The 15,516-nt window shown below is 53.0% G+C and overlaps 1 pseudogene; it reads right to left on the bottom strand.

The window, feature by feature from the left end:
• Positions 1 to 7,344: 7,344 nt before the first annotated feature.
• Positions 7,345 to 12,372, bottom strand: LOC120508658 (annotated as a pseudogene).
• Between the last annotated feature and the right edge of the window lie 3,144 nt (positions 12,373 to 15,516).

Below are 15,516 nucleotides of genomic sequence, written 5' to 3'. Positions count from 1 at the left end.
AGAGGGACAATTTGGGAGGCTTTTTGGGGTATTACCATGTCTCCCCTTGCCCCAAATTTCCCCTTCCTCTGGCAATCCCAAGGAGATATTTTAATATTCTGCAGTTTGAGGGGATGTTGCTTGGATCTGGAGCTTGCTCCCCATACTCCAGGTCTGGTCCTGGTATGGAAGTGACTGTAGGAAATGTGTGCAATCACCATTGCACATTCCTCGTTCAACTCTAGACACAAAGAGTGCTAAACTGAAGGTCCACACACTGCTATGCAGGCAGTGCCACCTTTCAGAACACAGAAAATGTTTTCATGGAGATTTCTAACTGCGAAGCACGCAGCTGTTGTCTGCTTCTTGCCCAGGAGCCAGGAACTGCTCTTGGTGCTTTAGCACATGGCACTTCCTCCAGGGATTCTCAATGGATAATGGAATATCCTGAACTGGAAGGGATGCACAAAGGTCATCAAGTCCAACTGCTGGCTCTGCCTGGAAGCATTGTCCAAATGCTCCTGGAGCTCTGGCAGCCTTGGGAACGTGACTATTCCCTTGGGAGCCGCTCAGTGCCCGTCACTCTCTGGGGGAAGAATCTTTTCCTGATCTCCAGCCTGACCCTGCCCTGGCACAGCTTCCACCCACCCCTCGGGTCTTGTCACTGGTCAGCAGAGCTCAGAGACTGCTGCCTGCCCCTCTACTGCCCCTCAGGAAGAAGCTGTAGATTGCTATGGGGTGTCCTGCAAGTGCCTTCAGCCTTGTTAAACTTCATACGCTTGATGATTCCCATCTCTCAGATTTGTTGATGTCTCTCTGCCCTTGAGGGAGATTTAGTGTTGTCTGCAAACTCGACTTAATATTTCTTCAAGTCCTGCATCCAGGTCCTTCATGGGGATGTTGAAGAGCACAGGGCTGACAGTGGAGCCTGGCAGACCCCGCTAGTGACAGATCACCAGTCTGGTGTCACCCCAGGCTCTGTCACCTGTGCCTGACCTGTGAGCCAGTTGCTCATCCACCACATTACATGTTTATCCAACCAGGGGCTGGACATATTCTCCAGAAGGTTCCCGGAAGAGACAGGACCTAAAACTTTACTGAAATTCAAATAGATGGCATCAGCTGTCCTGACCGACTCAGTGGGTTATACTGTCATAAAATGCAATGAGCTTTGAGAAGCAGGACTTTCCCCCTCATGAAGCCATGCTGCCTGTGACCAATGACTGCATTGTCCTCCAGATGTTTTTCAGTGCCTTCCTGAATAATCTTCTCCATCATTTCACCAGGCACTGAAGTGAGACAGACAGGCCGGTGGTGTCCAGGTCATCCTTCCTGACCTTTTGGAAAACTGTTAGCCAGCATCCAGTCAGCATGGACATCTCCACGTTCCCAAAACTGTTCAAAAATCATTAAGAGGCCTGGTGATAATATCACCAGTTCTTTGAGTGTTCTTGGATGAAGAGAATTAACCTGGTTAAGAGGTTAAGCTGTGCAGCTTCTTATGATAAATAGATTTTTCACACCATTTCGTTCATGTGGATACAATGCTGTTTATCATGGGCATTGGCAGCTACCCACAAAGAACTGACCGAAGATAAATATTTTAGTCACTGTTCTAATAGTGGATAAATCCATGAAAACTGGTCACCATGTGTGGTGCTTAAGCTTAATTGGCTTGTTTGGTGAAAGGTATATTGAATTTCTTCTCCCCTGGCCCAGTCCTATAGCACCCAGGTAGAGAAATGGCTTTGTTTGCTTGGATGGAACTGGGCTTGGGTTAATAACTGAACCATCATTTAAAAGCTCTTTGTGTGTGCTTTCACCTATGGTTTGTGCTTGGGTTAGTGTGAACACAACCTTCACATTCAGGGTGGGAATACTTATAGGGTCTCCCACCTCTTCATTTAACTGATCCTGAAATAACTTGCATATCTCAGGTGCAGTCTATGGCACTGCATGGTAGCAGTGGACCAACCTTGACCACCATCTCTGTGTTCAATATGCTTTAGGGCTATAGAATCTACATCCTGTCATTCTCCCTCTAAGATTCCCACTCTCTCATCTCCCATCACCAAGCTCTGCCTGCAGCCTCCTCACACCATCAGACTGGGCAGCCCCTCTGCCTGCAGCTTCTTTTCCTTCTCCTGATCATGCTCAGCAACAACACCATCTTCCCAAAGCTTGCTCTCCCTCTCCACGGGATTTAAACCCCCCGAACAATAAACAGCCCTCTGCATGTTGGGATCAGGGATTATGAAGATCACTTACCCTTAGGAAAACACCTGGTTCCCTAAGGATCCCTGCACTTTCTCTTCTGTAACTTCTTCCTGCTCCCCAGCAGCTGCTGCCCACACTTCTGCTGTCTCTGCCTGCCCTTCCACAGCCTCTCCCTTTCCCTTAGGTGCCTCTTCTTCTCTTCCTTCCACTGCCTTATCTCCTGGCTCTCCCTTCTCTTCCACAGCCACTTCTCCAGCTTCATCTCCTTGTCCCACACTTCTGCCTTTTCCTCCTTCTCCTCATCCCTCTCACCCTACTGATTCTTGTCCTGGCTTAGTCACTCTCTTTCCTTCTCAAAGTTTCCAAGCCTGAGCTCACCTCTCCCTTTCACATGCCAATTCTTCCTGCACTTTCCCAACTCTTCCTTATCTGACCTGCTGTCCATGTCCTTGTGCTCACAGCACTGGCTCCTCATCCCTGTCCAACATCTCCCTCAATGCATTCTCCCACTCTTCAGCCTTAAGTAGCCCCAGGTGCATTTGTCTGCTAAGATTCCTTTTCACATTCAGTAGACATTCCAATTTTGCTCTCTCATTTTGCTCTCCATCTAAATGCTTTTGGAAGGAGTTAACCAAATTTTGTAGAAATTTGTCTCATCTTACTCTCTATACAAATGTTTTAGCAAGGAGTCTCCATCCTCAGCTCCTTCCCTGGGGGAGAAAGGACAAGGACACGATGGGATTTGCCTCCGTGCCACAGGGAAGAGCAAGGAGATGCTCCCAGAGTGTCCCTGGCAGGATGGAATCAGCAGGGGGGTTGTCCTGCAGCCAGGGACCGTGCTGGGCTGGGAGATGGAGCAGAAGAGAGGGAAAGGAGCACTGACTTCCTCCTCGTCTGCATGGGGCTCCCGAGCCATTCTCCTCGCAGGCTCCTGCTCCTCCATAGGCCCAAGGTTTGGAAATGGGAAATCCTGGTTTGTGGGAAAACAAGGGTTGAATGTGTTGGGTTTGATGGTCCTGCTGCCCAAGTGCACCTGGAGAAGTCAGCGCCCCTTTCAGCCTCAATGCTCACGTCCAGCCACCCCAACCACTCCAGGGTGCCTGGTGTGCCCCGGTCCTTCTCCTGCAGATGTTCAGAACAGGAAGAAGCAAGAGATAGCTATTACTAAATTTAGTTGGGAGAGAGGAAAATTTGGTTGGACACCAGTAAAATGTTAATGATATGAGATTTATTGTTTTAATGTTAGAACACAATATTGGCTTATACTATACCAGCCTAGTGCTCACGTGTAATCCAAAAGGTAAAATGCAGGACACCGAGGAAGAAGAGAAGCCTTCCTCAAAGAAGACCCCCAAAGAGTGGTACCACCCCCTAAAAGAATGGTGGAGCATGCGTGGTAAAGGTGATGATGAGGGAGGAGATACAAGTGTGAGGAATCGAAAATAGGAGGAGATGGTGATGACATACAGCAGAAAAAGGGGAAATTTTGCTTGGCAAGTTTGTACGTGAGGTGACGGGGGTCAAGCCCTGCACTCCATACCCTGCGCAGTTATTTTTGCTTATGTGCTATTATTAAAAGCAAATTATTCTTATTTTAACCAAATTATATTGTCAATATTTCAAGTGTATTCAATTTTATATATATTAACCTACTTAATTACTTAATTTAAATTGCTTTTACATTTAATTTTGTTTGGGTTTTTGTTTTTTTTTGATGGGATAATTGAGCAAATATAACACAGGCAAAGAAGACTGTTGCAAGTATTTGGGTTTTTTTGTTGATGGGATAATTGAGCAAATATAACACAGGCAAACAAGACTGTGGATGTTACAAGTAGAAAAAAGGTCTCAGCATTTTCCACTGCAAGAAAACTGAAAAACAATTTCCAGCTTAAACTGTAGCATACTAACTTAGTGATTGGAGAATAGCAGCATGAATATAATTATAGTAGTTATGATAGGCTGTAGGTAAAAGTTAAGGTATAGATTGTTCTTATGTATTAAGATGCTCAGCAAAAAAAAAATATATATAATGCATTGTAACCAAAATTAAAGGGTCTTCAGGCTTGACGCCAGATGGAGCTGACAGCTGTAGGCACAGGCTCTGCCACCCACGACCCTGGATGGCTGTAATATATTATTTTAACCAAATTATATTGTCAATATTTCAAGTGTATTCAATTTTATATATATTAACCTACTTAATTACTTAATTTAAATTGCTGTTACATTTAATTTTGTTTGGGTTTTTTTGTTGATGGGATAATTGAGCAAATATAACACAGGCAAACAAGACTGTGGATGTTACAAGTAGAAAAAAGGTCTCAGCATTTTCCACTGCAAGAAAACTGAAAAACAATTTCCAGCTTAAACTGTAGCATACTAACTTAGAGATTGGAGAATAGCAGCATGAATATGATAATTATAGTAGTTATGATAGTCTGTAGGTAAAAGTTGAGGTATAGATTGGTTCTTATGTATTAAGATGCTCAGCAAAAAAAAAATATATATAATGCATTGTAACCAAAATTAAAGGGTCTTCAGGCTTGACGCCAGATGGAGCTGACAGCTGTAGGCACAGGCTCTGCCACCCACGACCCTGGATGGCTGTAATATATTGGATACAATAAACTGTAATTTTAAGAGCCTCCTGGAGTACTACATCTGTCATTCAGGCTTTTACTGTTAGGCAAATATTTCATTTTGTGTTAGTTTTGGAATCGTGGGTGGTGCTATGCAAATAAAAGTCAGTTCTCAGATGTGATTTAATGCAGTGGGTGGGCAAGGTTGTGCAAATAGCTCAGCGATTATTGCGCTGTGCTTTGTAGGAAACCCTGAGAGCCCCACCATGGATGGGCTGGGGGCTTGGGCCCCCCCAATAATTTTGGGTCCTCCCCTTCCCCCAGAGCCACAGAGAATTGCTCCAGGGGAAAAGTTTTGGGGACCCCCTGAAGTTTGGGGATCCCACCCCAAACACTCTCAGGACCCTCAAAATCTGCCCAGGACCCCCCAGTTGACCCTTGCCAGGGGTCTCTGAAGACCCTGAACCTTCCCCTCCCCACCCTGGGGTGTCTCTGGGGGCCCCATATACTCCTCCCTGGGGATGATTTTTGGGGTGGGCCTGGGCCTGGGGACCCCCCTGCAGAGCTCAGTACCTGCCGGGACTGGGCTGTGGGGCCTGGGGTTGACATCCCGGGGCCATGGGGGGAGTTCCAGGGGCATCCCAGGGGGCTCTGGTGCTCGGTACCTGAGCGCAAAGCCCCGGCTGGGGATCCCCAGTGAGTCTGGGGTCTGGTGTTGCTGCTTGCAGGAGTGCAAGGAGTCTCTGGCAGGTCCAGGGCGTCCTCGGTGCTCGGTCCCAGAGCTCAGAGCTCGCTCTGGCTGCTTGGGAAGATTTGGGGTCCCCAAAGTCCCCTGAGACAGCAAGTGGATTTAAGATCCCCAGGTGAAGGGTGGAGCCACCCCACACTTTGTGCTGTCCCCAAAAATGTCCCCAGCCACACCCCGAGGGGGGTTCTCCCTTTGTCTGCCCCCATCTTGGGGCCATGCCAATGTGTCACCCCCCCCTTTGTCCCCCCTGTCCTGATCACAATCCTGATGCCACATGAGCGCTGATCCCGTTAAGAGCCTTTGCCCAGGATGGAGGAGGTGACACTATGGCCAGCCCCCCGGCCCACACTGTCCTTGTCACCAGCTGCTGCTCGGGCATCAGCCTGGCCGTGGCTGTGCAGCTCACCAGGGACCCCCAGAAGCGATACCTGGGTGAGATGGGTGTCCCCAAATGTCCCCAAGGCAGCGAGGATGAGGGGGGACACACTAGGCGGGAAGGGCTGGACATGCTGGGGTTGTCTTCAGCTCCTTAAGGGACAACCAGGATTATCCCCAGCATGGGATTTTGGGATCCCTGATGGATTTTTGGGGTTTTTGGCATCCCTAAACCTGGCGGCCATGTGGAACCTGTCCTGTGGGATTCCCATGGGGTTTTTGGCATCCCTGGTGAATTTTCGGGATCCCTAATGAATTTTCAGGGTCACTGACTGATTTTTGTGGTTGCAGTCCTGGCCACCATGAGGGACCTGTTGCAGCAGGGGCCACTGGAGGCGCCAGCCGGGGCCACCCTTGGGGACAGCCTGAGGATCCTGTGGCTCAATGTCACCAGTGACAGCCCCGTGGCCGAGTGCCTGGGGGGACTTCCAGGGGGATGTGTGGACATCATGGGTGAGGAATTTTGGGGTGGTTTGAAGTGGGACACACAGCAAGGGGAATGGACTCAAAATGGAGGGGGAAGGACTCAAAATCAGAGGACAAAGGGAGTTGTGGGATGTCACAGGGTGTCACAGAGTGTCTGGCATAACTCTACCTGTGCCAGGGTGGGTGCAGACACTCAGCACCAGGAGCAGCTACGGGAACATCCTGAGGGACATGGGGACACTCTGCAGGACACGGAGAGACCCTGCAGGACACGACCCCAAGACCTCAGAGATTTTGGCCCTGCCAGGGGTGGGGGCACATAGGAGCAGGACAGGGACACAGAGAGGGGTGACAGGGAGCCATGGTGGGGGATGAGGATATGCAGAGGGGAGGGGACACAATACCACCAGGAGACACATCAGAGGACAATGTCACCACACCTGTGTGGATGCTGCCACCAGGACACCTCTGGTGACACCCAGTGCAGGGCAACACGACCCCCCAGGTGACACAGACCTTTGCCCTGCACCCAGGAGCAGTGAGGTCCCCTAAGTGCGGTGGCCCTGAGACACTTGTCACCAGCTGAATAATGTCCCCACCCTGCCCTGATGAGTGGTGACATTCCGCTGGGACACCGCAGTGGTGACACTGGGGATGTGGTGGCAGAAACTGCATCAGGCTGTGCCTTGCCAAGGCGGAGATGAAGGTGCTGGCAGCACTGTAGTGGCACAGGTGGTGGCACTGATGCTGTCCCATTCCACGTCCCCATGCATGTTTCCCATGTTCCCATCCATGTCTGTGTTCCGCCATGTCCCACATGTTCCCATCTATGTCCATGTCTGCCCATAGCCCTATTGCAGAGGATCAGTAACGGGACATCAAGCCATGATCAATATGATCAAGTGAAGCTGATTTCTTACAAAAACCAAGCTGTATTTATACTGTTCACATCTCAAGCTTATACATGATTGGTTAAATCCATTTAAGCATGCATTTTAATATTTCAGTTAATTTTAGTTACACTTCCTTCTTCAAGTGTCTCCCTGTGGTTTTCTTGTCTGCCTTTGCATCCTGAACTGTCTGCTTCTAAGCGTGTTCTTCTCCTTTCATGTCCTTCAAGGGCACGGTGACCTTACTCAGTTTCTATGAAGGCTGGATTGTGCATATGCTGTACGTGTCCATTGTCCTGCAAAAAACTCTCAACATGGCCCCACCCATGTCATTGTCCCCCACATGCCCCTGTCCATGCCTTACCTCAAGACCTTTATTTTTACCCCAGTTTCAGGGCTTTCAAAGGGATGAACAGAAACCTTTTTGTTTCAAAGCCAAAACAAAATTATTTATGTCTTCCGGCTGGCAGAGCATCCACGTACTTGAATGGGTGGGAAAAACCTTTTTTGGAGAGGTTTACTCCCCACTGTCACCAACACTCAGGGTTTTGCCCCAGTCCATCCCCATTTGGCTGTGGAATATGCCTGTGGGCCAGAGAGAATTAAAATGATGGATTTATGTTGGAGAAGACCTCCAAGGCCATCCAGTGTTGCTTAAGGCCACGAGAAGATGCAAAAAGAGAGATTTTTCTGGGCTCAGAAGTCGACAAATCAGCTCTACAAAATGGATTTTGGATGTTGGTCTGTGGATGTGTGCAGGTGCCCATGGAGAGCCAGGAGGATGTGGAGCCCCCAGCCAGGTGTCTTCCCAACAGGGATCACCAGCACCATGGATCACTGGGGATCACTGGGGATCATCCAGGGTGGATCTGCCCATGGCGGATGGAGCTGGAGCAGCACACAAAGCTCTTCCTGCACACAGGGCACTCGCAGGGCTTCCCTTAGTGGTGGCTCCATTGATGGTGGGACAAGGCTGAGCTGTGCCGGAATCTCTTCCCACACTCCCCACACTCATAGGGCCTCTCCCCGGTGTGGATACGCCGGTGGCTGGTGAGGTGGGTGTTGCGCTGGAAGCCCTTCCCGCAGTCGGGGCAGAGGAAAGGCCTCTCATCTGTGTGAGTGCGCAGGTGCAGGAGGAGAGTGGAGCTGGTCTTAAACGTCTTCCAGCATTTGTCACACTCGTAGGGCCTTTCCCCAGTATGGATGCGCCGGTGCCTGACGAGGGTAGAGTTGTTCTTGAAGCTGCTCCCACAGTCAGGGCAGCAGAAGGGCCTGTCATCTGTGTGAATCTGCTGGTGCTGGAGGAGATGAGAGCTGGTCTGAAACCTCTTCCTGCATTGATCACACTTGTAGGGTTTCTCCCCATTGTGGATCCTCTGGTGGTAGTTCAGGTTGTAGCGCTTGCTGAAGTTCTTCCCACACTCTCCACAATAGTAGGGCCTCTCCCCAGTGTGGATCCTCTGGTGGACAGTCAGGCAGGAGCTCCTCCTGAAGCTCTTCCCACACTCGGGACACTCGTAGGGCCGTTCCTCAGTGTGGATAATAAAATGGCTGATGAGGTAGGATCTCTTACTAAAGCTCTTCCCACATTTCGAGCACTTGTGGGGCTTCTCCCCATCCTGGAGATGCTCATTGACCCCCAGCTCCGAGCTCTGACTGCCTCCCCGGCCCAGGGTGGGTCTTTCCTCCTCGCATCCCCGTGATCTGCGTTTGCAGCCCCTCCTCGTGAGGGATCGCTGAGGCTTTTCCTCCCCGTTGGATTCCTGTGCCGGGGAGCCGCTCAAAACGCCCTCTTCCACGAGGTTCTGCTGCGAGGATTTGTCCTGCCTGGTCTCCCTCCTCAGCTCCTTCCCTAAGGAGGAAGGACAAGGACAGGATGGTATTGGCCTCTGTGCCACAGGGAAGGGCAAGGAGATCCCCCCAGTGCATCCCCAGCAGGACAGGGTCAGCAGTGGGGCTGTCCTGCAGCCGGGGGCGTGCTGGGCTGGGAGGTGAAGCAGGAGACAGAGTGGGGGAAAGGGGCACTGAATTCCTCCTCACCTGCATGGGGCTCCCGGGCCATCTTCCTCTTCCTCACGGCCTCCTCCTCCATCGCAACAAGTTTTGGAAACGGCAAATCCTGGTTTGAAGGGAAAACAAAGGCTGAGCGTGTTGGGTTTGATGGTCCCGCTGCCGCATGCCAGAGGCGACCCTCGGGAATGGGACCAGGAATTGGCACAGGGTCTGTGAATGGGACTAGGAATATGGGACAAGACTGGGAACAGGGACTGGGGACATGGACTGAGAATGGGACAGGGACCGGGACTCAAAATAAGAGACAAGGACCAGGACTGCAAATGGGGACATGGACTGCAAATAAGGGACTGCAGTTGGGACTAGAAATACAAGACAGAGACTGGGAATGGCACCAGGAATGGGGAAAATGACTGGAAATGGGACAGGGAATACAGAGAATGACCTGGATTGGAACCAGGAATGGGAATATTGGAATGGGACACAGAATTTGAAGATGGCAACCAGAGCAAGAATATGGGATGGGGATCAGGGAGATGGGATCAGGATTGGAAACAGGAATAGGGGAGCGAAACTGGGACTGACACTATGGGAATGGGACAGGGAATATGGGACTAGGAATATGGGAATGGCAACTGGGTAGAGCATGGGGAAGGGAATGAGACTGGGAGTGGGATTCGGACTGGGATGGAAGGAGGGTGAGATGAGTGTGCTGACATGGGAACGGATGGTGAGCAGGTAGGATGACAACAGGGAGAGGGTATTCCTGGACAGGGGACACCAGGAATCATGACAGGGGGGACACTTTCAGGGCAGGGGGTCCTTGATCATCTGCACTAGAACCTCCGCCAGGGTCTCCCAGTGCAGCCAGACCTGCTTGGGCTTGGGTGCCCAAAGCCATGAGTAACCCCCAAGTTCCTCCCAGGAACCCTCAAGTCCCCCAGATTCCCTGGATCCCCCATGTCTCAATCATTGTCTTAGTTCAACGGCTTTATTTTTGCCCTGGTGTTGGGCGTTTGGAAAGGACAAAGAGAAATGAATAGAAAATCCAGGCTACGATGAGCCAGGAGGATGTGGAGCCCCCAGGCAGGTGTCTTCCCAACATGGATCACTGGTACCATGGATCACCACTGGGGCTCTGCCCACCGGGGTCACTGGGAATCATCCAGTGAGGATCCTCCTGTGAGGGATGGAGCTGGAACAGTGCACAAAGCTCTTCCCACACTCAAGGCACCCTCAGGGCTGCCCTTAGTGGTGGCTCTGTTGGTGTTGGGTCAAGGCTGAACTCTGTGAAAAGCTCCTCCCACACTCGGGACACTTTTAGGGCCTCTCCCCAGTGTGGATGCGCCGGTGTCTGACGAGGGCAGCATTCTGCTTGAAGCCCTTCCCGCAGTCAGCGCAGCGGAAGGGCCTCTCCTTTGTGTGAATGTGCTGGTGGACGAGGAGAGAGGAGCTGGTCTGAAACCTCTTCCTGCATTCCTCACACTCGTAGGGCCTCTCTCCTGTGTGGTTCCTCTGGTGGCGGGTCAGGCTGGAGCTCGTGCTGAAGCTCTTGCCACACTGGGGACACTCGTATGGCCGTTCCCCTGTGTGCCTCCTGTGGTGGATAATGAGGGTGGAGATCACCCCGAAGCTCTTCCCACACTCGGGACACTCATAGGGCCTCTCCCCAGTGTGGATCCGCTGGTGGGTGACAAGGCTAGACTTGTGCCTGAAGCCCTTCTTGCACTGGGCACAGCGGAAGGGCTTCTCCTCTGTGTGAATGCGCTGGTGCCTGAGGAGGCAGAAGCTGGTCTGAAACCTCTTCCTGCATTGATCACACTCATAGGGCCGTTCCCCAGTGTGGATTATCTGGTGTTTGATCAGGCAGGAGCTTCGGCTGAAGCTCTTCCCACAATGCCCACACTCGTAGGGCCGTTCCCCCGTGTGGTTCCTCTGGTGGTCAATCAGGTAGGAGCTCCGGCTGAATCTCTTCCCACACTTGGGACACTCATAGGGCCTCTCCCCGGTGTGGATGCGCCGGTGGGTGACAAGTTCAGATTTTTCCCTGAAGCCCTTCCCGCAGTCGCGGCAGAGGAAGGGCCTCTCCTCTGTGTGAATACGCTGGTGCCTGAGGAGATGGGAGCTGGTCTGAAAGCTCTTCCTGCATTGATCACACTTGTAGCGCCTCTCCCCAGTGTGGATCCTCTGGTGGCCAATCAGGTTGGATTTGTGGCTGAAGCTCTTCCTGCACTCCCCACACTCGTAGGGCCGTTCCCCAGTGTGGATTATCCAATGGGAGATGAGGTGGCATCTCCACCTGAAGCTCTTCCCACATTCCGAGCACTTGTGGGGCTTCTCCCCATCCTGGAGCTGCTCATGGAGCCCCAGCTCCGAGCTCTGGGCACCTTCCTGGCCCAGGGGGGGTCTTTCCTCCTCAGATCCTTGTGATCTGCGTTTGCAGCCCCTCCCCTTGCGGGATCTCCGGGGGTTTTTTGCCCCATTGGATTCCTGTGCGGTGGCGCCGCTCAAAACGTCCTCTTCCAAGAGGTTCTGCTGCGGGGATTTGTCCTCCCTGGTCTTCCTCCTCAGCTCCTTCCCTGGGGGAGGAAGGAAAAGGAGAGGATGGGATTTGCCTCCATGCTACAGGGAAGGGCAAGGAGATCCCCCCAGTCTGTCCCCAGCAGCACGGCATCAGCAGTGGGGTCATCCTGCAGCCAGGGGCCATGCTGGGCTGGGAGGTGAAGCAGGAGACAGAGTGGGGGAAAGGGGCACTGACTTCCTCCTCACCTGCATCGGGCTTTTGGGTCATCTTCCTTTTCCTCATGGCCTCCTCCTCCTCCGGAAAATCCTGGTTTGGGGGAAAATAAGGTATGAGAGCTGGGGATTCCTCCTGCCCAAGCCCATCTCTAGAAGTCATCGGACATTTTGTGTCCATAAAAACCTTCAGACCACCAAGATTTATCTGAAAAACCTCTCACAAGATTGAGACTCTTAATCACAAGATTGATACCCTCAAGACTTGAATGGCACATGATCATCCCAAAAAAATGTTTCCAGTAGTCTACCCTCTCTGGTCTCTCCACTTTGGACTTCTGTAAATCCTATCTGTATTGAGAATTCTCCTCTTCGGAGTCCCCACCCTCTCCAGGCTGTCACGGGTCCCAGGAATCCCAAGGGTCCCCCCCCCTCTCTCTTCCAGCCTTGGGCTTCTGGGGCTCCCCTTTCTCTCTGCTGCTGGGGGTTCCCCGCAGCCCCAGGGGGTTCCCTGGCTCCCCCTCTCTGGGCTCCCAGCCTTGGGGGGCTCTTGGGGTCCCAGCGCTCCCGTTTCCCCTGACTCTGCTCCAGGCTGCAGGGAGCTCCAGGGCTTCCCCCTCGCCTGGGTGTTCCCCTCTCCGGGCTCAGTCCTGGGGGTCTCCTCTCTCTGGGCTGCACACTTTGGTGTCCCAGTGTTCTCCCCCCTCCTGCCCTCCCCTGTGAGAAAACAACCTCCCGGGACACCCCCAAAATCTCCCCAAAGGCCATTTGCAGCTTAGCTAAGGAGTCCTTAAAGATCCAAAACCCCCCCGCCCACCCCAAAAATACCTTCCCACGGAGTCCCCAGGATATTTGGGCGAGCTCCCCCTCCGCGGTCACCTGAAATACGGGGGGGACAATGCCCCAGGGGGGGAGGGCTGCGGACACAGCGAGGGCTGGACCGCGTGTTCCCCCCGCTTCCACTTCCTTCTCCTCCTCCTCCTCTATCCCGGCTCTTGCTCCCACCCGTTCTCCTCCTCTTCCTGTTCCTCCTCCACGCCTCCTCCTGCTCCTTCTCTTATTCCCTCCGGCCCTCGTCCTGCTGCTTCTCCATCACGGCTTATCCCGGCTCTTGCTCCCACCCGTTCTCCTCCTCTTCCTGTTCCTCCTCCACGCCTCCTTCTGCTCCTTCTCTTATTCCTTCCAGCTCTCGTCTCGCTGCTTCTCCATCACTGCTCCGCTTCCACTTCCTTCTCCTCCCGTTCCCGGAGCCCTCGCAGCCCGCGGCAGGAGCGGGGCTGGAGCCGGCACAGCTCGGCACGGGCAGCGCGGGGCTCTCGGCTGCTCCCCCCCGCTGGGGGCGGGGGGAACCCGACCCGGGGAAAAGGAGAGGGAAACTGGGAAAAGGGGGGGCTGCAGATCCACGCTGGGGCTCGGTGGGGACCCTGCCTGGGGACTGCCAGCCCTGGGGGATCCCAGGTGTGGCATCACTGGGAGTGACTGGGCTGTAGTGGGATCATACTGGGATCATTTTGGGAGTGAGTGGGAGCCTGCAGGGGCAATTGAGGCCGTGTTAGGGGCAAATAAGATATACTGGGAATCACTGGGATTATTCTGAGATTGATTGGGAGCAGCTGTCAGCAACTGGGATCATGCTAGGAGCAACTGGGCTTATACTGGGATCATGCTGGGATCATATTGGCAGCCTCAGTGCCTGACACTGAGGCTGACTGGGAGCGGTTGTGAGCAAATGGGATCATACTGGAAGGAACTGGGAGTGACTGGGAAGATGCTGGAGGGAACTGGGGTACTCTGAGAGAGACTGGGAGTGACTGGAATGAAAGTGAGGGTGAAAGCAACTGGAACCATATGGGGCCCACCTGGTTCATACTGGCAGTGACTGGGAGCACACTGGGGACATATTTGGATCATATTGGGAGTGACTGGGTTAATACAGGGAGTACCTGAGAGTGCACATCATCCCCCCTACTGGGGGTGACTGGGAGCAGCTGGGAGCATGCTGGGAGCCAGTGGCATCATACTGGGACTGACTGGGTTGGTCTAGCTGGAGGCAACTGGGACCATACTGGGATTATAGTGGGACCTTACTGGGAGTGCTGGTACATGACTAGGATCATACTGGAGGTTACTGGGATCATATTGGTGTTGAAAGGGAGCAACTGGGATCACACTTTGGGCTCCTGGGAGCAACTGAAACTGAGATCATGCTGCAAGGAAATCGGAGTAACTGGGAAGGACTGGAGGCAACTGGGATATTGTGGGCATGACTGGGATCATACTGGGATAGCTAACACCTTTCTGGGGCCACTGGGAGTGTGTGGGAATGACTGTAGACATGCTGAGGGCAACTGGGATATACCGGGAGTGTCTGTAACCATATTGGGGTGACTGGAAGCACACTGAACAGCTGGGCCCATGCTGGGTGAGACTGGGATCACACTGAGTGTGACTGGGATTGACTGGGAGTGGCTGTGAGCAACTGGAATCATGCTGAAAGCAACCGTGAGGATGTGGGAATCACTGGGAGCATGCTGGGGGTGACTGGGATCTACTGGGAGAGACAGAGGATCATCCTGGAGGCTACTGGGGTCATGCTGTCATTGACAGGGAGCAACTGGGATCACAAACTGGGGGCCACTGGCATCATACTGGGAGTGACTGGGATCATACTGAGATGATATTGGTAGTGACTGGGATTAGACTGCAAGTGACTGGGATCATACTGGGAGTGGCTACAATCATACTGGGATTATAGTGGGTGTCAATGGACCCTGACTGGGGGTTACTGGGAGCTACCAGGCCTACACGGGGAGCCAAGTGGTCACACACTGGGAGGAACTGGGAAGGATAGGATACATGCTGGTGACAACTGGGATGTACTGGGGGCAGCTGAACCATGCTGAGGTAACTGGGATATACTGGGAATGACTATGAGTTCATGGCAGCTGGGATATACTGGGAGTGACTATAAGCATACTGGGGCGACTGGGAACACACTGGGGATGACTGGGATTAACTGGGATTTACAGAGCCTCCACTGGGGACAACTGGAAGTGATCCCCCTGTTCCCCCCAGCCCTCCCTCGGGCACTGTCACATCTCCCAGCCTGGGATCTGCCCGGAGCAGCGCGATGGCTCCAGCGCTGGGGCTGGGGGGGCAGTGGAACCCTGGCACTGGGACCCTGAACCACCCTTACCAGCACCCCCCTGCTCCCCTTTTCCTGCACAGGGACCCCCCGGATCCCCTATTTCTGGACATCAGGACTCTCTGCTCCCCTTTTCCCAGCCATCCCATGGCTCCCAGACTCCAGACTTCACGTGTCATTGAGCCTGGAACACTCTGGAATGCCCTGGACTCCCATTCCTGCCTTTCCCACCCCCCAGCCCCAACCTTCTGCAAGGCCAGAGACCCCCTGGACTCCCTGTTCCTGAACATCCTGGGTGTCCCTATCCTGGTACCCCTGCTTTGGGAAACCCTGGAGTCCTTTTTC

Source organism: Passer montanus, unplaced genomic scaffold (assembly GCF_014805655.1).
Source record: "Passer montanus isolate IOZ18808 unplaced genomic scaffold, ASM1480565v1 scaffold486, whole genome shotgun sequence".
In the NCBI taxonomy this organism is placed as follows: domain Eukaryota; kingdom Metazoa; phylum Chordata; class Aves; order Passeriformes; family Passeridae; genus Passer; species Passer montanus.
The sequence above is the reverse complement of the archived record's forward strand: the minus strand, read 5'-3'. Positions and strand labels throughout refer to the sequence as shown.